The sequence below is a fragment of the Capra hircus genome, chromosome 10 (genome assembly GCF_001704415.2).
Source record: "Capra hircus breed San Clemente chromosome 10, ASM170441v1, whole genome shotgun sequence".
Lineage (NCBI taxonomy): Eukaryota > Metazoa > Chordata > Mammalia > Artiodactyla > Bovidae > Capra > Capra hircus.
The window spans coordinates 93,115,228-93,141,542 of NC_030817.1; the positions used below are offsets into that span (position 1 = coordinate 93,115,228).

Sequence of the window (26,315 nt, forward strand, 5' to 3'; positions counted from 1 at the left end):
TACCTGTCTCCGCGACAAAGTGCGTGACGATGACGAGGGTCCAGCCCTCAGCCACAAATTTTCAGAGTGGTCCAGCATTATTCACCAAGAATGATTTCAGACACTTACAACTTAGTGAACTAAAGGGTGGGAGAAAGAATGAGGCAGGAATAGAGAGTAAGGGATGGCATTTACTTGACCTGCCACATGCTGGATTATCCTCTCCAGGGGATATGCAGGGCATTTCTGACTTTGCAAAGCCAAGTGACAATGTTACACATGGGCATAAAATGCCCACCCCCACACACAGCCTTATCATACAGCCTCGTCCCATAACCTTAAATGGAATCATGTTGGAAATTGTCAGAGAATATAGTATTCACGCGGTTGCCTCTCAGGACGAAACTTGAGGAATTTTCAGCTCCAAGGAGAAGCTGAAGTGTGATTTTGCAGAATATTGCAGTCATGTAATTCAAGCTTTCTTTCTTCCCTTGGTCTTTGCTGTATCCTGGTCCAGTTTCATGTAAGGATTTCCTGAAGAGAAAGCTAACTCTGGAGTCCGTGGACATCTGGATTTCAGCCAAACTATGTCATATGGCCTGAATGTATAGAGAGGATGGAAGCACTCCAGGATCTTAACATCCATCAGAACCCCTGAGAGATGGAGTCCTTCCATTTCATGCCTTCAAATACCTGGATTATTTTCATACTCCAATAGAAAGAACTCCTTAGAAGCTTTATTAAAACGGCTCATTAGCAAATTTTCAGGGCTAAACAAATGACTTAGAGATGCAGGCATAAGTTAAGCTTATCTTTGCTGATTAGATGAGAAAATTGCTTCTCCTTATGTCCAAAACTGTAGGAAATATGAATGTCTCCACTTCTGGTCTTTCCACCCCTCTCCAATCTCTGTGATTCAAGACAACTACAAATTCTAGAAAACTTCACATTTTTACCTTTGCCTCACAGAAAACTTGGTTTCCATCCACAGCTGTCTTTGCTATTAAAATCACTACAGATAATAAGACTGTCATAGTGTTTTAACTCAAGAAAATGGTTGCATATTTAGTATATAAATAATCTGAAGCAGTAATCTGCCCACTGGTTCAGAACTTGGTATTTTCTTATTTTTTTCTTTTTATATGTCCTTATTTAAGACAATTCTGAGCTCTGAAGGAGCCACCTCTTTATTGTTTAACCTGGAGGCCTTCCTACCATTGTCCAATTCTGTAAACAGACCTCAGACCACAGAGAGCCTGGGAGGAAAGGGCACCCAAAGGTCATAAACACTGGCCATCATGTCCTTCTACCCATTCTGGGGTTGTTCAGATGTCTGAATTTTAGAGATGATATAAAGAAACCTGAAAGGAATTTTTTTTTTTAAGTGAAAAACACACCGCCTAATCCCAACTTGCCTGGCCCAACATGCTAGGCCTGTCTCCCACCCTGGCTGTGCCTGGAGGGAGGCTATGCTACTCACAGGCCCATCCTCCTTTCTAGTCAACCCAGCCATGGCCTTGAACCACTGAGAGATGGAGTCCTTTCATTTCATACCTTCAAATACCTGGATTACTTTCATACTCCAGTATGTAGCCCAGCGCTCAGCTTGGAGACCCCTGTGGGTCTGGTTTTATTAGCATTGTCACAGAGACATTCTGCTTCAGATCAGTCCTGCACACACACACAAAAGCTCATGGACCCCCGTGATGGTCCTAGCATGCATTCGCGGGTGCTCCTCCACAGAAAGCACACCCAGGGGGAGCTGGGATGAATGAGGTGAAACTCGATGACAGACGGGCAACATCCCTCTTTATGGAAGAATCTACAAACTGTAGTATTACAGAAGATGGATTTCATTCCTGCCAAAGCCTATGTGGGGAAATTCAAGTGTAATTTTCACCAGTTTGACAAATATCTGCTAAGTCAGTGGAGACCATGTTCTATTTGGTTTTTATTTAAATAAGAGTAAGTAAAGGATGAAACTAGAACCTACAGGGGAATGTCAAGAAGATGGAATTGGAGGGCAAAGAGAAGCAGTTGGCCATTCTCTATGAACAAAAGCACTGAAAATGGGGGAGAGAGACGTTATGGGGAGGGAGGTGGGTGGGGGGTTCATGTTTGGGAATGCATGTACACCCGTGGTTGATTCATGTCAATGTATGGCAAAACCAATACAGTATTGTAAAGTAAAATAAATAAATAAATAAATAGGTCTAAGGTTTAAGACTCAAAGCACTGGAGTATGAAGTGTACCTTATGGACATAATTGAATACATGTGCTCATTTATTTAAAAAAAAATGGGGGAGAGCGACAGAGGGGGTCAGCTGGGTTAGACAGAAAACTTTCTGGACAGTAACTAGGTCTGTGAAGAGGAATTGTTTTTGTGGACCGATTCAATCACTCAACTAGCTTAATATTTGTTTAACCAAATTTGATTATTTTGGTGTACGTTCTAAGCAAACTCAGAGTCCCCACGCACCCTGGTTGGAAATTATCGGTATGTTCACCTCCATTCTCAGCCCATGTTTTAGTTTCTCTCCATATTTTTCTAGACAACCTCTCCCATGCTGATGTTAATACAATCCCCGGTCAGTGTTTTTTAGATCTTAAATTATTGTTTGGCAGGGTTAAGACATCCTTTTCATTAGGTAAAAGATATTTTCTTTCACAAATCCCCAGAGAAGACTGTCACCATGTAAAGCCTGAAGGTCCAGGTGACTACATGGTACAGAACCATATTCAATCTATGAACATGGCAGGGGTGAGGTTTTAAAATTGTGCTGAGGCTGAAGAGGTGCACATAGCCAACTTCTAAGCAGCATGGAGAGGAACTCTGTTGTCACTCGTGGGGCCTATGACATGACTGTGATAGCCAAACGCTTGCTGCTGGAGACTGCCAAGGCTTATGCACTGTGGTGTCAGAAGTAGCAAAGGGAACAAGGTAACCCCAAGTCTCTCTACTCTGGGGTTGGTCCAAGACGCCCTTAAGTATTCCCTGTACATAATAGTGGGCTTCCCCAGTCTCTCAGCAGTGAAGAATCCACCTGCAAGGCAGGAGATGCAGGTTCGACCCCTGGGTCAGGAAGATCCCCTGGAGAAGGGAATGGCAACCCACTCCAGTATTCTTTGCCTGGAGAATCTCATGGACAGAAGAGCCTAGCAGGGTACGGTCCATAGGGTTGCAAAGAGTCAGACGTGACTGACATGACTTAGCATGCACGCATAATAGTACCCTTTTTCTTTTGTTGATCACTTGAACAGACAACGTCACGAACATCTGCTCTAAAGATCTTCCTTTTCTCTTTCCTAAGTGGGACATGAACTATTGAGACTGGGAACTATGACTGACTTCTTTTTAAAAACTTTAAAAAATAATTTCATTTATTTATTTACTCTGGCTGTGGCGGGTCTTTGTTGCCGCCCGGGCTTTTCTCTAGTTGCAGTGAGTGGGGGCTGTTCTTCATTGTAGTATGCGGGCTTCTCACGGCAGCGGCTTCTCCTACTGCAGAGCACGGGCTCCAGGGAACTCGGGCTTCAGTAGTTGTGGTTCCCAGGCTCTAAAGCACAGGCTCAGCAGTTGTGGTGCATGGGCTTAGTTGCTCCAAGGCACCTGGGATCTTCCTGGATCAGGGATCCAACCCATGTCTTTTATACTGGCAGGCAGGTTCTTTACCACTGAGCCACCAGGGAAGCCCTGTGATTGGCTTCCTTATGAAATAAAGATGACTGGATTGAGCTCATCGTAGTTATGGTATAGTGAAAGTCACTCAGTCGTGTCTGACTCCTTGTGACCCCACGGACTATACAGTCCATGGAACTCTGCAGGCCAGAATACTGGAGTGGGTAGCCATTCCCTTTTCCAGGGGATCTTCCAACACAGAGATCAAACCCAGGTCTCCCGCATTGCAGGAGAATTCTTTACCAGCTAAACCACCAGGGAAGCCCAAGAATACTGGAGTGGGTAACCGTTCCCTTCTCAGGGGATCTTCCCAACCCAGGGATCGAGCCCAGGTCTCCCACACTGCATGCGGACTAACCATCACCAACGAAAACTAGCTTTCAGTTTCTTTCAAGATAATTTGCTGTTTGAATGAATTTGACTATTTTTTAACAGATATTTTTAATAGGTAAGGTTGAAGCGACTTAGCAAGGTTTCTTTCTCAAATGTATTTGAGGTCAGGAAGGAAGAGACTAAACTAGTTCCTCGGGGGACCTAATGTAAATTGGCCTTTGAGTGAAACCATCATACATCATAACTCAGATCTGTGATCTCCTTTTGTTGCGATTATGACGACCAGCTGTTAATAGAGGTTAGGACTCTGGGCGGCTGCAAGTGACTGATAGCAAGCTGGAACTGAAGGGGAAAGGGAAGCTATTATGCGAACACTGGCTTGCAGAAAGGAAGGGCAGAAAACAGGAGTGGGGGGCAAATGCTGTTTCCAGTCTCTCTGTCTCAAACTGCCTACGCCCAACATCTGTGGTGCCAGCCACCAACAGTTCCTAAGCGTTCAGTTCACTAAGCTTTACATGTTACCATTAGACAAGTAAAATACCCTGAACCAGGGTACTCATAATTCCCAGCCCACAAACTATGTGAGAAGAGGCTCAGAGGCCAAGGGATAGGGTCTGGTCAAAACATGACTGTCCTCATGACAGCCATATGGATGGAGAAGGGGAGGCAGTTTCCAGGATTAAAAAAAAAAAAAAGTGGGGGTGAGGGTGGGGAGGGGGCAGCTACTGGACTCACAAAATAATTAAAATAATAAAATAAATCCACTGTTTCCCCATCTATTTCCCATGAAGTGATGGAACCAGATGCCATGATCTTCGTTTTCTGAATGTTGAGCTTTAAGCCAACTTTTTCACTCTCCTCTTTCACTTTCATCAAGAGGCTTTTTAGTTCTTCTTCACTTTCTGCCTTAAGGATGGTGTCATCTGCATATCTGAGGTTATTGATATTTCTCCCGGCAATCTTGATTCCAGCTTGTGCTTCATCCAGCCCAGCGTTTCTCAAAATAATAGGGTCTTCAAAAGAGAGAAACAACAAACACAAAAACCCTGCTTCAATGCCTTCGTTCATCATAAGTTTTCTCCCCTATAAAATGGTGATCTACGCTAGGCTTATCACAGGCATACCTCATTTTATTGCACTTTACAGATACTGCGTCTTTTACAAATCAAAGGTTTGTGAAAACCCCACATAGTCAGTGATTGGCCTTCTTTAGCAATAAAGGATTTTTAAACTAAGATCTATACATTAAAATTTTAAGACACAGTGCTATTGCATACTTAATAGACTACAGTATAGTATAAACATAACATTTATATGCACTGGGAAGCCAAAAAATTTACTTGATTAACTGTAATATTCACCTTATTGCAGTGGTCCGGAACCAAACCCAAAACGTCTTCGAGGTACGTGTGTATAAGAATTAAATTTTAGGGCTTCCCTGGTAGCTCAGTGGTGAAGAATCTACCTGCCAATGCAGGAGACATGGGTTCGATCCCTGGTCCAGGAAGATCCCACATGACACAGAGCAACTAAGCCTGGGCACCGCAACTACTGAGCCTGCGCTCTAGGGCCCGGTAACGGCAACTACTGGAGCCCACATGCCCTAGAGCCTGTGCTCCACAACAAGAGAAGCCACGGCAATGAGAAACTGGTGCATCGCAACTAGAGAGTAGCCCCTGCTTGCCGCAACTAGAGAAAAGCAAAGACTCAGCACAGCTAAACCTAAATAAATAAATAAAATTATTTTTTAAAAAAAGAATTAAATTTTAATATAATATATACCATTCAGAGAGAATGGCCTGAAATGATAGCTATTATTAAATTATACCAATAGGGACTTCCCTGGTGGTCCAGTGGTTAATAATCCACCAGCAATGCAGGGGATGTGGGCTCAATCCCTGGTCAGGGAGCTAAGATTACACAACCCCTGGAGCAACTAAGCCCACGCAACCAACTACAGAGACCACCTATAGCACCACTGGAGTCCGAGCACTCAGGAGCGTGCCAGCTGGAACTACCGAGTCCATACACCACAGCTAGACCGTCCGCGTGCTGCAGTGAGAGATCCCGCAGGATGCAACAGAGGCGCCTTGTGCCGCAACTAAGACCTCAGTTCAGTTCAGTCGCTCAGTCGTGTCCAACACTTTGTGACCCTATGGACTGCAGCATGCTAGGCCTCCCTGTCCATCACCAACTCCCAGAGCCTACTCAAACTCATGTCCATTGAGTCAGTGATGCCATCCAGCCATCTCATCCTCTGTTGTCCCCTTCTCCTCCTGGCTTCAATCTTTCCCAGCATCGGGGTCTTTTCAAATGAATCAGCTCTTCACATCAAGTGGCCAAAGTATTGGAGTTTCAGGTTCAGCATCAGTCCTTCCAATGAATATTCAGGACTGATTTCCTTTAGGATGGACTGGTTGGATCTCCTTGCAGTCCAAAGGACTCTCAAGAGTCTTCTCCAACACTACAGTTCAAATGCATCAATTCTTTGGTGCTCAGCTTTCTTCACAGTCCAACTCTCATATCCATATGTGACCACTGGAAAAACCATAACTCTGACTAGATGGACCTTTGTTGGCAAAGTAATGTCTCTGCTTTTTAATATGCTATCTAGGTTGGTCATAGCTTTTCTTCCAAGGAGTAAGCATCTTTTAATTTCATGGCTGCAGTCACCATCTGCAGTGATTTTGGAGCCCAAAAAATAAAGTCTGACACTGTTTCCACTGTTTCCCCATCTATTTCCTATGAAGTGATGGGACCAGATGCCATGATCTTCGTTTTCTGACTGATGAGTCTTAAGCCAACTTTTTCACTCTCCTGTTTCACTTTCATCAAGAGGCTCTTTAGTTCTTCTCCACTTTCTGCCATAAGGGTGGTGTCATCTGCATATCTGAGGTTATTGATATTTCTCCCAGCAATCTTGATTCCAGCCTGTGCTTCATCCAGCCCAGTGTTTCTCATGACGTACTCTGCATAGAAGTTAAATAAGCAGGGTGACAATATACAGCCTTGACGTACTCCTTTTCCTATTTGGAACCAGTCTGTTGTTCCATGTCCAGTTCTAACTCTTGCTTCCTGACCTGCATATAGGTTTCTCAAGAGGCAGGTCAGGTGGTCTGGTATTCCTAAGACAGCCAAATAAATAAATAAAATTATACCAATAATATTATATATCTTTATCAGTAGGTTTTTCCTTCTAAGGATAATTTTATAAGAGTACATTGTAAGATATGTTTTTCATATTATTATTACATTAGAATGAATGACTTCATATCAAACCCAGGTCTCCCACATTCAGGTGGATTCTTTACCAGTTGAGCCACCAGGGAAGCCCAAGAATACTGGAGTGGGTAGCCTATCCCTTCTCCAGGGGACCTTCCCGACCCAGGAAAGGAACTGGGGTCTCCTGCACTGCAGGCAGATTCTTTACCAGTTGAGCTATGAGGAAAGTCCTATTAGAACATTAACAGTTGTTAAAAGCCATAGTTAGAAAAACACAGAACTAAATTGAAACATATTACAGAACTGCATTTCAAAAGACTAGCTAAGGGGATATGCGTAAACATATAGCTGATTCACTTTGCTGTGCAGTGGAAACTAACACAGCCATTGTAAAACAACTATATTCCAATTAAAATTTTTTTAAAAATACTAGCTAGGAGTGGGTCCCAGTAAAGGTGATGCATCATAATGGATAGTGGCCTACCTGTATCAGAAAGAAAAACTGAAATGTGGGGAACAGAGACAATTGATCAGATTGAGGAAAGGGGAAAGCTAAGTAATGAGGCAGAAACAGAAAATAAGATAACTAGGAACTACCCAAACAGAACAATACTTTGATTCCATATCAGAGATTACTGAATGACATCATCTTTTAAGCCTTGGGGATAGTGGGAATAAGAAAGCAATGATTTGGCAACACGGCCCCAAACAAAGAGTGATGATGTGAGGAAAGAAGAGAGATTAAATGATCTGCCCAGATTATCACCATGAGTCAGAAACAAAGTCTAGGCTAAGAAGATCTCTATCCAGCCAGGTCATCAATCCTGCTTCAAAGACAACAGCCCTGGACACTCATCCCCCAAATTATATTTTAGGTTTTAAAATTACCAACAGCAAAAGAGAGATGGCACTGGCCAAAGCGAGACACCAGCAGATCGATAACTACAAAGGAGATGGGGGTGGTTTATGTTTGCGCAATAGCTTCCTTGACTTTGCTGTGACATTGTTATCTCAGGCTTACTCTAAAATATGCCGTGACTAACGTCTAGCCCGTAGATCATAATAAGATGCCATTTAGTAATCCCTCACTGCCTGCATCAAAGGGAAAAGTACAGCCGGGTCCAGAACTGGTGCGCTTCTCATCAGGTCGTGGTGACGCGCATGGGCACGTAAGTAACATCGGCTTCTTCTCTGACGGCAGACAAATCAAGTGTACAGAGGCTCATTGCCTAGTGCCTTAGAATAGATCTAAAGGAGACAAGTCTGCCAGTTATGTGGAGTGACACCAGGGGTTCTAAATAAGGAAAGCAACTGAGAAAAATGCAAGCAAGCACAGCGGCCGTGAGCTGTCTGCTGCGGTGCCTTCTTAGCTGACCTTCATCAGCGGGACCCCTGCCAGTGGCCAGCCTGCTCCTCTCTTCTGCCAACTCTTTCATCCCCTCCCCTTCTCCCTTCTTTTCCTCCTTCCCCTGTGTCCTTCCTTCCACACACCGAGCGACAGACTTGGCTGCTCTAGACTCATAGTGTTTTATACAGATGCCTGAAAGCCTTTACCATATTTTGTCATGACTTTTAATATGTCTGTATCCAACCCTAAATGTAGACCCCTGGAAGTCTGCCCCTGCATCTCATTCGTCACTCTCCTCTGCCTCTAGTACACACACCCACACACACACACACACGTACACACGGCACTCCTAGCACTCCTGGCTGGTAGCTGAAAATAAATTGGAAAAGGGCCTTCTGCTTTTTCCACCTAGTTACAAATCAAAGTACTGTCACCACTCAAATATTAGCTGACAACATCCAAAGACGTGCCATCAGCCAGGTAACGAGAATCAAATGTGAAACCTGGAGAAAGGGGAAGGAAGAGCTGAAGCGGTTCTGGAGTCAGCTCTGAAGACCACAGCCAGCTGCGTGGGGTGGCAGTGAGAAGAGTCGGGGAAAATGGTGCAGCCGGGACTCGGGCAGGGCAGTTAGGGCAAAGACTTATCATGCTGAACAGTGTAATGCAATATGACTTAAAGGCAAATCAGCGCAAAAAATCCAGGATGAACAAAGTACCAAAGTTTTAGATAAAGACGCCAGTGCTCTTAGTGACTTCCTTCTGCCTCAGGCTTAGCACTGTGAAGCAGCTCTGTGAAGCAACACCCTGTAGGAGCAATCAAGAATTTCCAGGGCTTTATTCTGGTTTCCATGTACACCAGCTATAGGGTGAAAACAAAAGGGGTCTGGATTAGGTGTCCCAAGCCCCAGATCACTGAGTGGGAGCTTGGGCAAGCCATCACCTGATCTCTGAGAGGGAGATGGATATAATAGCCAATGTCAGAGCAGGAAACAGACGGCGCTCTCAAGGGGGTAGTTGATGGAGCATATAATACAAGGACGGTACAAAGGTGTGGGCAGTGTGCAGGGAAACCATGAGGGCACAAAGTCCCGGGACTAATAGCAGAGAGGGGCTGTCACCCGCTTCCTGGGCCACAGGACTGAGACAGGAGGGTGAGGAGGAACAAGAGTGGTTAGTAGAAGCCTTCCAGCCCTCAGGGGCTATCAGGTCTCTGAGGACCCGCGCTGGCTTCAAAACTCTTCTGCGATTCTTTGGCACTCTTCTCCCAAAGAGAGGGAGCCCAATTCCTTTCCCCTAGAATACTGCATGATATTAATGACAAGCTTCTAATTGACAACGTGATCCTGTAATCTGAGGCTAAGTTAGAAAAAAGCAACATACCTCCAGTATGGTGTCCTTCCCCTCTCTTGGGACTCATGCCTCTGGTGGCCTGAGCTACATTGTAAGAAGTCCAGCTCCCATGAAGCTGCCATGCTGGAGGAGTTATGTGGAGAGAGCACACAGCGAGGGCGGGAGAGAGCTGGGAGCCCCAGCGGTTTCAGTCCCCAGATGTTTTGATCATCCCAGCCCAGGTCCCAGACATGTTCTCAACCACCGTCTGACTGCAAATCATGAGACACTAAGCTAAAACCACCCCCACTGAGTATTTCCCAAATACCCAACGCACAGGAACCCTGAGAGATCTGTTAAGTCACAAGTTTGGGAGTGATGTATTATAAAGGAAACAACCAATACCGGCCTGTCTTTGTTCGTTCTGACTGCTATAGTAGAATACCATAGATCAGGAAGCTTATAAACAGCAGGTTTACTTCTCATAGTCTGGAAGCCCAAGATAAAGGTGTTGGTGAGACTCGGTGTCTGGTGAGGACCCACTTTCTGGTTTGTAGACAGCCGTCTTCTTCCTCTGTCCTCACATAGCAGAAGGGGCAAGGGAGCTCTCTGCTGTCTCTTTTGTAAAGGCACTAATCCCACTTATAGGGGTTTCACTCCTATGACCTAATCACCTCCCAAAGGCCCCACCTCCAAACACCACCACACTGAGGATTAGGCTTCAACATACTGATTTTGTGGGGACCTTAACATTCGGTTTACAGCAAGGCCCTTTCCATGTATAATCCACATTCTTTGATGCTTTAACTTAGGATCCCCAGATGCCCACGCTCTGTGACCCAGCCTTTGTCTGTGAAGCCCTTGAGCTGAATCACCATCTTCAAGGCATGCTTCTGGGCCCAGACAGCTACATCAGCATCTGTATAAACAAGCTGGCTGGTGCCAAGCTTAGTTTGTGGGGTATAGTTAGTGGCTGGACAGTAGACGTTAATCAGCCCTGGAGAAACTGAACCCTGTGCCTCAGCCCTACAACCAGCTGGCTGAGGGAATGATGTGTGAAAGATCAATAAACACTGCTCCCTTTAAAATGCTGACCTTCTCCATTTTTAATCATTACAAACGTGCAAACAGAACAAGATTGCTCTAAGGCATTTAAAGGGAAGTGTTAGTCACTCAGTCGTGTCTGACTCTTTGTGATCCCATGGAGTGTAGCCTGCCAGGCTCCTCTGTCCACGGAATTTTCTAGGCAAGAATACTGGAGTGGGTAGCCATTATCTTCCCCACCCAGGATTGAACTCAGGTCTCCTGCACTACAGGCAGATTCTTTACTGTATGAGCCACAAGGGAGGCTATAGGAGGCCATCTAATATTAAAGAAATGGGTTTTAGCCAATATAATAATTATATTTTAGGTCTCGTTCCTGCTTTTAAATCTCACGGTATATAAACTGAGCTGAATACTAAACAGCTTTAGGTTAGAAAGTAAACCTGCAGTGTTAACTGGAAGAGCTTTCAGTAGCCAGAACTAGAACAATCTCAGTGGCAAAACAAGGTATTATTCGATTATAACCCAGTATAAAGTTCCCCGAGTCCACAATGATATAAATAAATGATTGAATACATTAGTAAATGGGAAGAAGAGAAAAGTCTTCCATGCAGAAGAATTCCAGATAGTTTATCTTAGTATCAAGGAGAGGAAACATAGCTCCCTACTGAACAGGTGTGGGCTGTTCACAGTAACTTCCTTCCCAAGAGTACAGTGTAGGAAGAAGATGAATGGAAAGTAACTTTAAAGCATAGACACCTGATAAACACTATCTCAGCCAGTTCAAGGTCAAATCAAGAGTCATTTCATAAATCACATTGCTAATACATACCCTTGATGTGACATGATGAAAATGGCACTTCACCTCTGTGACCTTCCTTTCATAAACCCGTAACCAAGTCTAATCATGAGTAAAATATCAGACAAACTTTAACAGAAGAGCATCCTTTGATATACCTGATCAGCATTCTTCACAACTGTCAAAGTCATTATAAATAAGGAAAGTCTGAGAAACTGTCACAGCCAAGAGGAGTCTAAAGAGAGAAGACAGTTAAATGTAATACGGTATCTTAGGTGGGATCCAGGAACAGAAAAAAAGTCATTAGGCAAAAACCAAGGAAATCTGAAAAAAATGATGGATTTCAGTTAATAACAATGTATCAGAATTGGCTCATTGATTTTAACAAAGGTATCATACTAGTGTAATGTAAATATAAGAAACTGTATGTGGGGTATATGGGAACTCTGTATTACCTGCTCAATTTTTCTGTAAATCCAAAATGTTCTTAAAATGTTGCATATTTCTAATAAAATAAAATTTCTTTTTAGAAAGTAAGCATTCCTATATGGACTTTCTAGCATCAGAATATATTTGATATTTGCCAGGCAAGACCCAAAGAAATTTTATCTCCAAAATTTGTTGGCTCTTCTCCTCTGTCCCTTAAAAAGGATAGTCTCTTAATTCTGTGCATTCCTGCGAAGTCTTGTTTTTCCCTCAGCTTCCCTTGCTCCTCTTGTTCGCACCTCCACCATCCTGCAGAAACTCCTCCCATTTTGTTGTTGTTCAATCGCTGAGTCATGTGTGACTCCTTGTGACCCCATGGATTGCAGCATACCAGGCTTCCCTGTCCTTCACCATCTCCCAGAGCCTGCTCAAACTCATGTCCATTGAGTCGGTGATGCCATCCAACCATCTCATCCTCTGTCGTCCCCTTCTCCTCCCGCCTTCAATCCTCTTGTTTAGGTCACTCCTAATTTTTATATCTAAGGGTCACTTTCATTGATCTTTGACATCTCTGCATTATTTGATGCTTTCTCCTTTTTTTCTGTTTGGAATTCTTATTCTTTTGCTTTTAGATAACCTTGATTTTTATGAGTCAGACATATACTAAATTTGAAGACATTGAAAAAATGAATTAAGCCCCAGTGTTGTTTCATATTACTTCAGCATTTATATGGCTTTCCCAGGTGACATTAGTGGTAAAGAGCCCACCTACCAATAAGACTAAGAGACACAGGTTCCATCTCTGGGTCAGGAAGATCCCCTGGAGGAGGGCATGGCAACTCACTGGAGAATCCCACGGACAGAGGAGCCTGGCAAGCTAAGGTCCACAGGGTCACAAAGAGTTGGACGTGACTGAAGCAGCCGAGCCTGCATACATGTACCTTTTATATGATATATACAAATTTGAAGCACCGTACTCAACAGTTGATTTGCCTTGGATCTTAATCAGAAAGGCAGAGTCAAAGAAAAGCTTAAAAGTTTTTTTCCTTAAAAAATCTTTTCTTCTCCCTAAACCTGAAATAGATGATCCTAATCATTTGCACTTAAAGGTATTAGTTGTGTGGCAGCAGGATGTGGGAGAAAAAGACACTGTTCTTATATACCCCACATAGAATTTCTTCGTATGTAAAGAAGAAATATCACAAGATTTCAGGCTTGAATTAGAATGCTTTTTGTATGATGAACAAAGAAAGGGATAAAGGCACATTCTGTCAGTTTAAAGATGTGAGTAGCTGAAACAACTGGATAAAAAAAAAGACTTCATTTGATTCCTACCTCATACCATACATACACAAAAATTCATTCGAGATGGATCCCGGACATAGACATGGAAGCTAAAACTCTAAAGCATATAGAAGAAAACATGAAACCTTGAGATAGACAAATAATTCTTAGGTTACAGAGAGAACTAACCATAAAAGAAAAACTGATACATTGCACTTCATTAAAATTAAACATTTCTGCTCATCAAAAGATATCATGAAGAAAATGCAAAGAGAAGCCACAGAACGTGATAAGTATTGTTAACTAAGATACCTGACAAACAATTATACAAAGAAAACAATTCTACTTTGAAACAGGTTCAAGATGATGGAGCAGAAGGAATGTACTCATCTCCTACAAGAGCACCAAACTCCCAACTAGCTGTTGACCAATCACTGACAGGAGGAAGGATACTGGAGCCCACCAAAAAGAGACCCCCACATCCAAAGACAAAGGAGAAGCTGCAACGAGGTGGCAGGAGGAGCCCAGTCATGATAAAATCAAATCCCATACTTGCTGGGTGGGCAACCCACAAACTGGAGACCAATGATATCAAAGACGTTCCCCCACTCTTGTGAAGCTTCTGAGCCCATATCAGGCTTCCCTGCCTAGAGATCCAACAAAGTGACTAGGAATCTCCAGGGAATCTGACCTTGAAGGCCAGTAAGCTTTGATTACAGGACTTCCACAGGCCTGGGGGAAACAGAGCCTGCACTCTTAGGGGGCACAAACAAAATGCTGCATGTACCAGGACCCAGAGGAAAGGAGCAGTGACCTCACAGGAGACTGAAACAGACCTACCTGCTCATGTTGGAGGCTCTCCTGCGGAGGCGTAGGTCTGCAGCGGCTAGCCGCGGGGCTGGGGGCACTGGCAGCACCAGTCCTGGGAGGTGCCCCTTGGTGTGAGCCCTCTTGGAGGTCACCATCAGTCCTACCATAAAGCCTGCAGACTCCAGGGTTGGGTCGCTTCAGGCCAAAAGTCTAACAGAGAGGGAGCACAGCCTCACCCATCAGAGGACAATCAGATTAAAGTTTTATTGGAGCATGGCTCTGCCCACCAGAGCAAGACCCGGTTCTACCCAGCATCAGTCCCTCCCTTCAGGAAGCTTATACAAGTCTCTCAGCCTCCTCCACCAGAGGGCAGACAGAAGAAGCAAGAAGAACTATAATCCTGCAGCCACCAGAATGAAAATCACATCACAGAAAGTTAATCAAAATGAAAAGCCTGTGTCCCCTAATGAAAGATTATGTCCCAGTGGAAGGGACAAGACAAAATCCAGAAAAGCAACTATACGAAGTGGAGATAGGCAACCTTCCAGAATTCAGAATAATGATAGTGATGATGATCCAGGATGAAGTTGCAAGAAATGTTTACCGAAGACCTAGAAGACCTAAAGAACAAACAAACAGAGATGAGCCGTACCCTAGAAGGAATCAATAGCAGAGTAATTGAGGCATAAGAACAGATAAGTGACCTGGAAGACAGAATGGTGGAAATCACTGTCACAGAACAGAATATAGAAAACAGGATGAAATACAAAAAAGAAGACAGCCTAAGACACTAACACTGTATCCTACCATGTATTGACATAACCATGGACAGATATAACCAGGATTAACATATTGGTATTTATATTTTCAGCTATATATATATATATAATTTTCCTTACAAAAATAAAATGGCAAAATGATCTGTTCACATCTTACATCACTAACACGTTTTTGTGTTATTAAATATACTTTTCCCACATCACTTGAATGGTTGTATACATTCTATTGGCATATTTTATTTAACCAATACTCTATTGATAAACTTTTCTATTGTTTCCAATAATTTACTACTGCAACCAAACCAATGAATCATTTTAATTCCTTATTTTGATTCTCTAGACTTAAAGACTTAAATATATCCTTACCATGGATTCTCAAAGGTGACATTTCTTTAAGTCTGGGACCAAGGATAAATCCACACACCAGGGAGAAGGTAGTACCATTTATGGTGTTAGAGGGAAGATGAATCAATTTCTTTCATAAAGTCATGAGCACTCAGAGTCAGATGCCTCCTACAACACTCACTCATTACCTTCCTTTCAACTTAGAAGAGGCTCTGAAAGAAAAGGAGCTGAGGCATGAGGCCAGACTGGGCCAAGTGGTTGCTTTATTTCTGAGGCTGGGTAGTGGATTTCAGGTTGCTACACATGGCAGCTCACAGCACATTATCCCTGACTGTAAAGACCTCTGGGTATTCTGAGAGCAAGAAAGGTCAAATTAATCTCAATGATGTGTCAAACTAGTAATCATATTAATTCCATATTGTCACCTGCTCTTTGGCAGGTTTGATAAGCCACATGTTAAATTGATTATGCAAATTACCCTAGGTAAATTAAAACATCTGTTGCACACATCACCAGATTTCAAGGTGAAAGTCTTTCTGAAGGTGAGCTTTCAGGCCCACACTAAACATGATGTCTCTTCTGGCTACACTGTGCATTGGTTTGCCAGCCTCTCAGCTCGTCATCAGTATCTTTCCTTTCTTATGCCATTCACCAGGATGCTACATTTTCACTGCACTGATGATAAGCTGGCTTGTTTTTCATACATAGTACATGTTGACACGATCCATAAAAATGGGAATGAAAAACATAGCATAAGTACAAGAGATTTATCTTTTTGCTTCATGAAAGGAGAAGTCATGAGGCCACAAAGGAGATAGGAGTGGACACTGGGAACCGTTCCAGGAGACCCCACAGAAAATATAGGCTTAAGAGCTCCAGGAGTCTTGCTCACTCATTTGTTCTTTCTAGTGAAATCACCTAGCGTTGAGTTCATTATTATGCCTTCTTTCTCTCCACCACCATCATTTCTAAGCTGTGTTTTCAGTAAAAAAGGAATGAAGGGCTTCTCAAATTTTAGGTTTACATAAGAAGCAACTCAAGAGCTAGTTAAAAATACAAAAATTATCATTTAGTAGGACTGGGTTGCTGAAGGAGGGCATGGCACCCTGCTCCAGGATTCTTGCATGGAGAATCCCACTTACAGAGGAGCCTGGAGGGCTACAAAGAGACACGACTGAGCGACTAAGCACAGCACAGGACCGGGGTGGGGCCCAGAAAGCTACATTTTTGAGGTGTGCAAGGTGACTCTCATGTAACAGTCTATGGTCTGCATTTGGAAGACACTTGTGTCAAGGATGGTTAAGAGCAGGAATCCCAGAATGTGACATCAGATTTGAATTCTTCCTCTGCAGCCATGAAATTAAAAGATGCTTGTTCCTTGGAAGAAAAGTTATGACCAACCTAGACAGCATACTAAAAAGCAGAGACATTACTTTGCCAACCAAGGTCCATCTAGTCAAAGCTATGGCTTTTCCAGTAGTCATGTATGGATGTGAGAGTTGGACCATAAAGAAAGCTGAGCGCTGAAGAATTGATGCTTTTGAACTGTGGTGTTGGAGAAGACTCTTGAGAGTCCCTTGGACTGCAAGGAGATCCAACCAGTCCATCCTAAAGGAAATCAGTGCTGAATATTCATTGGAAGGATGGATGCTGAAGCTGAAACTCCAATACTGTGGCCACCTGATGCGAAGAACTGACTCACTGGAAAAGATCCTGATGCTGGGAAAGATTGAAGGCTGGAGGAAAAGGGGACAACAGAGGATGAGATGGTTGGATGGCATCCCTGACTCAATGGACATGAGTTTGAGTAGGCTCCGGGAGTTGGTGATGGACAGGGAAGCCTGGCATGCTGCAGTCCATGGGGTCGCAAAGAGTTGGACATGACTAAGCGACTGAACTGAACTGAACTGAACTCTGCACTTATTCCCCTTACGGCCCTGGGCAAGTTATTCAATGCAAATATCAGATACCCAGTCCATAAAATGGGGATACTGTTTATCACATTGTACACTTTAGATTTATACAATGTTATGTCAATGATATTGCGATAAAAAATAATGAAATTAAAAATAAAATAATACCACAATATGGGTGAAACTTGAAAACACGATGCTAAGTGAAATAAGTCGGACACAAAAAGACAAGCATTGTATCATTCCACTTATATGAGAGTCCTAGAATACGGAGAGGATAGAGACAAAGTTGAACGGTGGCTGCCAGGGGCTGTGGGGAGAGGGAGGAGAAGATTTTCTCTCATGGGTAACATTTCAGTTTGGGAGGATGGTGGTGGCATAACAATGTGAATGTATGTGATTTATTAAACTGTATATTTAAAAATGATTAAAAGTGAAAAACTTTATATGTGTTTCTGCACAATGAAAAGAGAGGTACAGCCATCAGAGAATTAGATAAATAAACTGATGTTGTATTATTAAAAACCGGGGGGGGGGGGGACTCATTTCTTCTCCTGAAGGTTGTTGTGAATCTTGCATGAGAAAATGCATGAATACCTCTGACTTAATACAGGGCCTGGCATGGACCAAACCGCCAGCAGAGGATCGTTCTACCCCAGGGTTCCTTCCTGCACACAGCAGCGGGTCACAGGGCGTGCTAATCCTAACCCTAACCCTAACTCATTATACGCCAAGGCTCAGACTTGCGTGGCCCAGACTCGATGGTCTCAGTTCTCACGGGGTGCCTTCCAACTGTCCAGTGGCCACCCCACTTGCCCCAGTTCTTCTAAAAGAGGCTATCTCACACGCTATAGGATTCTCCCTGCTCCCTGCTCTTGCCAGAGGAAACACAGCTCCACACAGCATTGCCCTCTCCAAGCTGTCCGAGGGAGTGAGAACGCTACCCAGCAACACGGTGGCGGACAGGAGAGAGGAACCTTGCCCCCGGGGCCCCTGCGGACATCTGGCTCCTCCCCGGCTTCTCAGCCACCCCACCCACCATGCAGGTCTTGAGCTGCTATTAAGACCTCACCTCACCTGCCTGTTCTAAAGCCTTCTCTTCCTTCTTCCCCTTTGAATCATCTACCTTCTATAGATAACTCAACAAATTGTTGATGTTTTACAAAATACATGCTCAGACATTCTTTTAAAGAAAACCCCCACAGTTGCACACAGTAACAACTAAGACCGTTATATCAAATTAAACTTAATGACAAAAGAGCCTTTTCGTTTTCCCTTGGATTTATTTTAATATTGATGAAGCAAATACAATTTTGATTTCTAATTAATTTTAGCTCCCACTAAGCCACTTTGTTTAAGCTTTAAATGTTATAAAGAATAAGTAAAGGCTTTCCTTTTCCTATTTGTTTATTTTAATCTTTGTTCCCAAACAATACTGGCAAAAAAAATAAGACTAGCTTCATTTAATGTTTATTTTTTAAATGTTCATGAATCAAAAATTGACTCTTCTTTGAAAAGGTAACAAAGTCATTCATCTGTGGGATGGGGATTGCTGGGCATCCCAGTGGGCTCAGTTTTCCTAACTTCCCCTTTTTCCCATTTCATAAAAGGCCTTTAAATTGTGGTCCTGGAGAAGACTCTTGAGAGTCCCTTGGACTGCAGGGAGATCAAACCAGTTAATCTTAAAGGAAATCAATCCTGAATACTCATTGGAAGGACTGATGTTGAAGCTAAAGCTGCAATACTTAGGCCACCTGATGCGAAGAACTGACTCATTGGAAAAGACTCTAATGTTGGGAAAGATTGAAGGCAGGAGGAGAAGGGAACGACAGACGATGAGATGGTTGGATGGCATCACCAATATGATGGACATGAGTTTGAACAAGCTCTGGGAGATGGTGAGGAACAGGGGAACCTGGCGTGCTGTAGTCCAGGGAGTCATGAAGAGTCAGACACGACTTGGCAGATGAACAACAACAAATGGTCTTCACTTCTGTCTCATAACTGTAAGGGCACCAAATCTCATGCTGTTGAAAGCCTCGAGGAGAGCGCAGAAAAACACTTAATCACTTAGACTGCAACTATAGGATATCAAAACAACTAGTCAGTCTTACACAAAAGCAAACCACCAACAACAGCAAATATATCAGTATGGTGGGAAGGAGAATAAGAGTTAACACTAAATGCCTGAATTTACAACCTATTGGTTTGAAGTACACAGACACAACACAAGTGACCTTTGAAAAAGAACTCAAATCATGAAAAGATATATTGGGAGGATTTGGAATATCAATTTTATATATACACAAATAATAAACAGGTCATTTTAGAGAAGTAAACACTACAGATAAATGAAAAAAAGATCAAATAACTTAGAATTTCACCTTCCAGAATTAACTAATGTAATAGACTCTAACCCTATTCTATCCCTCTGTATCGCTCTGCGTAGATATACGAGTGTGAATGCACGTACTGTGTGAGTGTGTACATACTGGCATCAGATTTACATGCTACGAGTTAGGGTTACAAAAGAAAAAGGAGAAAAGAATGCTCTTTCTTTCCTATAGATGATCTCATTCTCAAGGCTACATCTTGCCCCTGGGAACGCCTCCCAGTATTAGTGGCCACCAGGGTTCTCAGATCCCTACCCATCTGGTCCTTTTTCCGGTGCTTCTTCAATCCCTGCCAAGGCTCAGCAAGGCAGCAGGAAGTGAGGACATCTCCTACTGAGGACTGACTGTCTCCCTTCTAAGTTTATATATTGAAGCTGTAACTCCCAATGGGTTGGCACTGGGAGGTGGGGCATTAGGGAGATAATTAAGTTTAATGAGGTAATGAGGAGGGGCCCCATGATGGGATTAGTGTTCCTATAAGAAGCAGAAAGACCAGAACTCTCTCTCTCTTTCCCAGGCATGTAAGGACACAGTTGGAAGACAGATGTCTAGGAACCAGGAAGAAGGCCCACATCAGGAACCCAATCTACTGCCACCTTGATTTTCCGTTCCCAGCCTCCAGGTGTGTGAGAAATAAATGTCTGTTGATTAAGCCACCCAGCTTGTCGTGTTTTGTTATATAACCTGGGCTAAGACAAATCCAGATTCTACCTGTGCAACTCAGCAATTTGCTCACGTCCCCATGCATGGGGTTAATCTATGAAGCAGTGATAATCCTGCCGAACTTTTGAGTTGTTAGAGGATTAACTGAGATCATATGCCAGAGGCTTTATATCTCTACCAGGAACAAAATAGAACTGAACACTATCTCCCGCCTCCACGCATTCTCCACCTGGAGAAATAGACCCAATGTAGTTAAAGTCTGTGTGTTCCCTCTCTCAGGAATTAACTAAACTGCCAAGGAGAGCCTCAGCAATTAACCATAAAAAGAACAGATCATTTTGTCTGAGTTTAAAGTGTCAGTGTGTGGGGCGTGCTTTTTAAGGCCCACCCTTCCACCCCACCCAGCAAATCACTCCAAGAAATGCCGTCGTCCCTGTGAGAAGCAAAAGTACTGTGTAAACAGAAGGCTTGATCGGCTCTATTACCTTACTCTTTATTTACTACTAGCAGGTCTATAGGTTTCAAACCCACATGTTTTAAAACTTCGACTTCAGAAGAGCCTCTTAACCCCACCTCAAAACAAATGGCATGTATCTATGCGCAAAAATACGTTAATATCAGCCGAGCTTTGTAAGTTTGGAGATTCTTTTATGACTTGACTTAGGATAAACACTAAAACCACAGGTTTAAACAACAACAACCAAAAGGAATGAGTGTCTCTACCTTAAATTAACATCTGGGGCAGAACAACATTAATAGAACTGAGTCTACAGCTGTTTCTCCAACACAGGTTGCAAATAATCATTGAGTGGACCCAAAGGGGCCCCTTTGAGACAAGATCAGACTTCCTTTGCTTTTTTGCCAAGGTCAAACCCACTCATACTAGCTCCACAACTTCAGGCAAGGAAGCTCTACATTCTAGCTCTTCTGGATTTCTCCTGAATTAAGTTAGGTGTCAATTTTCACAAAAAGTGTGGTGCTGAGCTGTATTTTTTAAAATGTCTTCTCCAGTAGACTCCTAAACCATCTCCCAGATGGGTAATATGCCAGGAAATTGCAGGACCACAAACTCCTTCTTCCCTCTGGATCCCCTATTTACCTGAAGTAATGGTCAATTGCTCAAAAACAGCAGTGAGTCAGACTCAGCGATCAATAGAACAGAGCCCCAAGGCATTAAATAGAGAGATAACCTAAAGGTAAAGTATAAGCAGCCCCAGCTGACGTGCTAATCAGGCATTTTCAGAGCTGGATGATGGTATTTCTCCCAGGGTGTCAGGAGCTCAGTAAAGAGCTTCCTGGTGCAGACTGAACAGGACAATTGATCCAAATTGCCTTCTGCTCTGAACAACCGAATCTTCAGATCCGTGTCCCTAAAGCCCACAATGCAAGATCTGTGCCTACTGACAAAGGAAACGTGGCTTGATTGGGTCTTGATGTGCTCTGGAGCTGAGTTCAGTCCTGGTTCTGCTGCGCCCAGAGGCTCTCGGGTCCCTTCTGTGGATCTCAATTTCCTCCTCTGTAAAATGCAGATTTGCATTAGTCAGGGCCCCACATCTGCCCAAGTTCAAGACCCAGCAGAGAGACTGTTCAACAGAGAGATCCCAGCCAGTTAAGGCAGAGTCCAGGACAGGCCTCACAGATGGCTTTGCTCTGCCCAGAGTTGAGGAAACACTGGATTTGGAGCTTACTTTGTCTTCCCTGGTTTTCAGATTTCTGATTTAAAGACGTAAAACTACTCTGGGTAGGAGTAGTTTTTCTTTAACATGTTAAGATGTCTTTACCATGTTATAGGAAAAGCAGGCCAGCAATGGGTACCAGGAGCATCTCAGGATGCTGACGCCCAAGATGGTTTTATTAATGTTTGCCTCTTCACATGAAGGTGCACAAAGTATCTCCTTTCATCTGTCCTGACAGCTCTCATTAACACCATGCTCATCCTTCCTTCGCTGGGGAGGCAGGGGGGTGGGGCTTGGCATCCTTCTCCCTGAATTAGTAATGAGGCTTCCAGGTGAGCTGGACTCACACACAGGAGAGGATAACAGGCAGGAAGGCCAGGGGTCTCCGAACAGAGGAGACAGGCTGCAAGTGTCAGACATTTTTCTATCCCTCCCCTAAGTAGCAGGAAGAAACAAACTCTCCATGGAAATGGTTTTCTTAAGCTGTGTTAATGAAACTATGCATTTGCTTTGGAATCTGCCTTTCTTCAGAATGGTTGCACCTAAAACTAACTTTTTTTCTTTTCTCAAACCTTGGGGTGATAATAGCTCAACAAACCAGTATTCATGTCAATTGTTTTATATCTAGGGGATGACACACCTCGTGCCATCCTATCTCAAAAACACATACTGTGGGAGAGGGGCCTGGTGAAACTCCTCCAGCCTTAAGGTGTCTCTCTTATCTGATTAATAGCTTTCTAACAGACATAAAACAGCTTGCTAAAACTAGCAAGGGGGGCACTCTCCGCCCCCTTCTGATGTCTGTGTCAGAAGCTTTCTCTGTCCCTTTTTCACTTTAATAAAACTCTGCTGCACGGGGATGATCCAGAGAGATGATATGGGGTGGGAGGTGGGAGGGGTGTTGCACACCCCGTGGTGTATACCCATGTACACCCATGGTGGATTCATGTCAATGTATGGCAAAACCAATACAGTATTGTAAAGCAAAATAAGTAAAAATAAAAATTAAAAAAATTAAATTAAATTAAAAAAGATTAAATGAGAAAAAATAAAATGTTAGAACATGAAAAAAAAATTAAAAAAAAATAAAACTCTGCTACACAAAAGCTCTTGACTGATCAAGCTTGGTCCCTGGTCCCTGGTCCTGCTAAATATTGTTCTTCAGAGATCACTGTTCACCATAAGCTATCACACACACACACACACACACACACACACACACATCAAGCCTCACTTGTGAACTTTTTCCAGCAAAGAACAGCACAATATGCACCTAACTTCTCTCTGTCACGTAAAAATCTAGGATGGATCTATCACTCAAAGACCAACTTTTTTCCTATGTGTTGGGAACATTGGTCAACCAGGAGCTTTCATTCCACAGCCAACCCCTTTTAATTTTCTCTCTGTAGTGTCCATCAGCAAGGTTGATGGTACGTTCCTCTTGCTGCGGCTCGGACTCTAATAGTGAAGGAAACACAAGAGCCAGGCAAATAGTCAACTTCCAACCCAGTAAGTGATGCTGGGAGTCTGCAGAGGATTACAGAGCTGCATCTGGATATGAAAGGAGCCCTCCTTTGTGACGGAGCGCAGGCTGCTTTGGCCTTGAAGTCATCTTCTATCGTGTTGATGGAAGGGGAAGCTGAGTGTGGCTTTGATAGTTTACTACTCTGCAGCGCAATTTGGAAAGAAAGCAGCCGCTCTAAGTAGCTTCTCCCTCCTGGTTCATCCTGTTATCACTGTGCAAAATGTGTCAGGAGGGATGATTCTCTCTCCCACCCTGAAGATACATTATCTCATTTTCAAAATAGGCTGAGACAATGTAAGCGCAACACTTATTTCTGTCAAGTAAAAAGATTACTCGAGAAACAATGAAATTCTAAAATTTCAGGCATCTTTTTGCTGCATGTATGTCCACCTCCTCTACACTGGGGAGATTCCTGATGGCCCAGTGACAGTCTTTGGTTCCTTTGCAGTTGAAGGGCCAAAACGCTATAATTTATAGAGGTCCCTATTGTGTAAAAATACCAGGGAAGGTGCCGTGGAGCCTCTATTGAGCTTCCCTGAGGTGGCTTCCCGAGCCGCTGCCAGGTGGGGCCGGAGGGCAGTCACAGTGGCCAGAGAGGCCTGCGGTGCTCGGCCTCGCATGAAAATTATCAGAGATTGTTACAGACGATTGCTGTTCTCAAAGTGCTGCGTGCCCAAGCAGTTTAGGACCTTGAAAGTTTGGGCAGACTTCAGACAGAAACACTTAAAAATCCCATTGGATGTGTGGGAAAACTCCAGAGGAAGGCTGGTATAGGGCTTCCATGTCCACAGAGAGTTATTCAGGTACCTCAGATTGTTTGGGACCAATTAACCAATAGCCTTGGGAACTTTGAAAGAGAATTTTAAAATCCTAAAAGACATATGAGGAGAGTTATACTAGTTTTTGATAAAGTAAGTTTACCTGCTAGACCAAAAAGTCCTTTAGATCCTAGGAAGGATGGGGAGTGCCTCTCATACTCTATATTGCCTTTGAGTGATGGTCCAGAAGGTCCAAACAGTCAACCTCAGATGATAAGAGGACACCTGTGTGATGATACATTTAGCCAACTGTGGACTGTTGAAGACCAGAAGAAGCTTGAACGACTACTCCTGAAAGGCTCTCCTGAAGAAGTTGAGTCTCAACGCTAGCAGAAGAGAGCAGGGGAGGGTAACAGGACAGCAAGACAGGTTGCCAGCCGAGTGCAGAAGGGTTTCATAAAGCTAACTAAAGCTGGCCTTCCAGTCCCAGGCAGAACACCGAAGTACATACATTCTCCAAAGAGTCCTCCGCAAGCCAACGACAGCACGTCTTGAAAAGCATCTCTTTAAGCCTTCCATTTCATGAGTTCCCACGAGCCACCAGTGTATGTGGGAAAAGATGATGACTGACCCCGTCTCCACAGCCACATGAACACTGCTACTGAGGAGGCATCAGATGAAGACAACATTCCTACTATTTATAGGAAGTGGGGGCTTCCAGGGTGGCTCAGCAGTAAAGAATCCACCTGCCAGTGCAGAAAACGTGGGTTCGATCCGTGGGTCGGGAAGATCCCCTGGAGGAGGAAACAGACCCACTCCAGTATTCTTCCCTGGGAAATCCCATGAACAGAGGAACCTGGCAGGCTACAGTCCCTGGAGGTCGCAAAGAGTCAGACATGACTTAGCCACTAAACAACAACACAGGAATTTCCCTGAATATAAGGAATATTAGAGTTATTAAAGTTAAAAAACAACAACACAGAAAAACTTCAGCAAATGCAAGCTGAAAGTGGATTTGTGCAACACGCGGGTTTCAAGTGTGATAACTGTGGGACAGAACCTATCCAGGGTGTTCGGTGGCACTGCCAGGATTGTCCTCCAGAAATGTCTTTGGATTTCTGTGATTCTTGCTCAGACTACCTTCATGAAACAGATACTCACATGGAAGATCACCAACTAGAATCTGTTTACAGGCCAGAGACATTCTTAGAGACTACAGGGTGTCTCAGGGCCCTAGTTGTAATGACCTTGACCCAAAGTGCTTTCTAGCAAACAGGTAACATGGAAGAGAACATCATATGCTAGTCTTCTTCAACACATAGCAATAGTACCACTGTGCCACTCACATAACTGTGAATTACGTGCACAGTTTGGAAAGATTCTCTGAACTGATACTCACAGCACAACAGCTTCCTGAGTGTTCTTGTCGAGTCCAGCTCTGCGCTGCTGTGGCTTTAGAGCACTGCTCGGCAGCTGAACATTCCCAACGAGCAAAGGGTTTCCCTGGTGAAATTCTCACCACCACTTTAAAGCCTATTAGGTAGTCATCTTAAATGGGTGAGATCTAAATAAGAGCACCTATTAAAAAGAGAGGAAATTCCAAAGGTTTCAGAGAACTTGGTCATAAATATGCTAATGCGAAGGAAAAGTACATTAAAACAGCTTAGTAGCTTTCAGTTTTGTGAAAATAGTTTTCAGCACAGAAACTGACTTTTTAGACAACATTTTAACCAATGATGGTGTTCGGCGCTAGGATATATACACTGCAAAAGAACTCACTGTCCCAGTGGTGGCCACCGATGGCCTTTAATGAATTGGAACAACTTAACCATATTGATGTCTAATTTCTTTTAACCACAATGTACTGTCCTTATTACCAACAGCAAGGCACGACAGGAGGCCACTGCAGCATTGCCTCCTTAACCAGCTCATGGTGTGTGAATGTGATAAAACTGTCACTCAGATATAGTTTTTAAATGTAATGTTATATCAGATGATCGTGCGGTGTG

General features: G+C 43.5%; 1 pseudogene; it reads left to right on the forward strand.

Moving 5' to 3' along the window:
- LOC102188048 lies at nt 30-25,586 on the forward strand (annotated as a pseudogene).